We start from the raw sequence: 3,269 nt of genomic DNA on the forward strand, positions 1-3,269 counted from the left end.
AGCGTTCGTGAATAGATAGAGCGGACGAGTCGAAAAGTCTTTTACCAATTTTCGTAAGATATTAAATATTTAACAAAATATTAATTATTAAAAATTGCAGAATATTGATCTTCAATAATTTTTTACTCAAATATTATCAACTACAGAAAAATAGCGAGAACTTTATAAAAACAAAAATTGTTTATTTTTTCTCACAGAGCTCTAAGAATTTTTTAAGAATTTTTTATCAACTTTTTAGTATTGCATTTTCTTATTGACAACTATTTGTACCAACATGAGAAAATACGTATTTAAAAATTCTGAAAAAATTCTTAAAACTTTATAAGAAGAAAATAAACAATTTTTGTCTCTTTCTGTTTTTCTGTAAAGTTGATAATATTTGAGTAAAAAATTATTGAAAATCAATATTCAGCGATTTTTAATAATTAATATCTTGTTAACTATTACAAAATGGTAGAAGACTTTTCGACTCAATTTAGTCTGTTCTATCTACACACGAGTGCTTTGTCAAAACTTACCAGATACCCTGTAATATATCCATATTACGCCACGCAAATAGAAAGGCTATGCGAAAATCGTCGGTACATTCTTTTCTTTTTTCCTTTTATGGAGCATTTGTGTAAGTAATTTGCATATGGAGCAAAAAAAAATGCAAACGCATATATGTAATTGCAATTAATAAAGTATACCTTGTAAAATGTAAACATATCATGTAGCGTGTCATACTTCCATTCAACTTTACCATTCGCACTTTATCACGCGTCTCACCTCATTCTGCGTGAGGCATCTGACATTCCGATATTATGGCAGTTCTCTTAAGGTGTCATTACATGCAAGTGTCGAGCGTTAAGCATCTGCGCAGAAGATTACTGCTGATTACTGCGCAGAAATTTGAATCTCCAAACTCCTGCGTAATAATCTTTTGCGCAGCTTCTTAATGCAAAATGATAAATTATGAGAGGTTATGTTTTGATATACATTACTATCCTAACATATAATGTTTAAGATTTATATTTATTTACATTAAACAGTGTAAACTATAGATTTCACTATTAGTATATCTCTCGTAGTATATCTACATTAAATTCAATTACAGTAAAATTATTAAACATATCACTGCGCATGCTCTGACGCTAGATGCTGACGCTGCCATGTAAAGATACCTTTAAATGCAATTAAGATCACCATATCAGAAATTTATAAAATAAAAATTAATATTCTCTTTAAAACGCTTTTTTCAGAGAACGTTCCAGAGGTTTAATTATTTAAAATAAAGAACAGAAAAATAAGAATCGGTAAGCAAACAATAATTTATTAGATTTACACGTTCGATATACGTAACAGAATTCTTATTTCACAGAGAAATTTTACATGTAAAATAATACTAATAATGTCCAATGATATTTTCTTCAATAAATGTTTTATTAAATTTGTGATTAATGTTTTGGAAGATCGCGGTAATAATTCTGAATTAATTTAGTTAATAAATATTCAATTATCAATATTATCAATAAACAAAAAGGAATATCAACTAAGATCTTCTTTACAAATACTATATGTTCCTTACATATCTGAATAATAGAAATTAATTTCTATAAAATGCTTTTTTAGACATTACGATAATTTTTGATGAGAGAGAGAAATTACGTTATCTTAAAATTTATCTTTTTTTGAGGGATAGAATAAGTGAACTTTTGATAAATATTGACAAAAAGGGATTCAGACTCAAAGATCTTGACAATATATATCAAGATTAAAATCATTGAGGCTGAGCCCCCTTTTGTCAATATTTATCTTTTAATTTTGTTCAATATATTTATTTTTTAAATCCAAATCCATTAATTTCTTTACTGTTTAATAACTTTACGATAAACTGTTATATACTTTCACAATTTTTACAGATTTTACTATTGCTGTATGTACAAATTTTTTATTGAATAATAATACATAGCAATAGCTTCTTATCAATACTTCTTTCATTTTGTTTCCTATTCTGGCCGCAATTATTGAGGGCGTTAATTCACGGAATTTTCCACCGACGGCTAATCTCCCGTAAGAATGTTCATGGTGGAATCAGATTCCACTGATTCCACATTTCACTATGAGAAGGTCGATCTTTAATAGTATCTTTAATAATATCTCATCAGTGACTATGCTTAACTGATTTAATTGAAGTAGAATGAGTCATTAGATACAGGACACATGATATATATAATTATATCTGTTATTTACGTTTAATTCTTGCCATTCAATTTACATATTAAGTACTATTTTCATAAATTCTTATGGTTCACATTCCAATATGTTCGCTTTAGTAAAATTTGAAGATAGCACATATTACGTATGCCGTTGTCTAATGTTACTGTAAATAAAGACATTTACAAAGTGAAATACAATAATAATTGCAGGTACTCAGCGGTCATTATAACGAAAAATGGTAAGTTAAAATTTTTATTTCTATCTGTTATAATATCTGTAATTATATGTATATATATATATATATATATAATACAATTTACTACGCTCAAAAATTAAGCTCATTCAACGTGTTTTTGTATGAAATTAAAGAATCTGGCAGAAATAAGCGTCGGTCTGTCCTGAGAGATATTAATCGTTCAAATTGATGACAATTCATGTTAGGAAATTTGTCACAGCAGCACCGCAACCTCCATATTTCAAAAATCAATAAAATTGACTTATTTGACACGTTTTTACATGAAACGAAAGAATCTGGCAGAAAAAAAGTGAAATCGCTCTGCCTCACGAATTAAAATGTTAATCGTTACAGTTTCTTACTTCTTTTTAGGTTAGGAAATTATCGATGGCATAGAGGAATATGAAAACATATAAGTGCAGAAGCTAGAATAAAAATGGGTTAGAATAAAAATATCTTTTGCTTTAATTACACAGATTTTCTACTTTAAAACATAAATTATTTTTGATAATTGTTGAATTTAGGGGCTTCACCAATCTTGATAAAATTAGTTTCATTCGACGCGTTTTTGCATAAAATAAACGAATCTGGCAAAAAAGTCCCACGAACCAAGATATTAATTATTAAAATTGACAAATATTTAGATTAGAAAATTTATTATATCAATAGCATGAAGGTTACACAAATTCTTTGCTTGAAAAACAAATTTTCTGCTTTAAAACAAATTCTTTGCTTTAAAACAAAAATTCGCTGCTTTATAAACACAAGTTGACACTGTTTTAAAAATAAATTCATTGTTTTATTTTTCCCCGAAGGGAGATAGGGTAAACCTCCT

At 27.7% G+C, this 3,269-nt stretch overlaps 1 pseudogene; it reads left to right on the top strand.

Moving 5' to 3' along the window:
* The first annotated feature begins 2,302 nt into the window (after positions 1-2,302).
* The window catches only part of LOC105622684, a 6,029-nt pseudogene continuing 5,062 nt past the window's right edge, over positions 2,303-3,269 (top strand).

The sequence above is a fragment of the Atta cephalotes genome, assembly GCF_000143395.1.
Source record: "Atta cephalotes unplaced genomic scaffold scaffold00048, whole genome shotgun sequence".
NCBI classification, from domain to species: domain Eukaryota; kingdom Metazoa; phylum Arthropoda; class Insecta; order Hymenoptera; family Formicidae; genus Atta; species Atta cephalotes.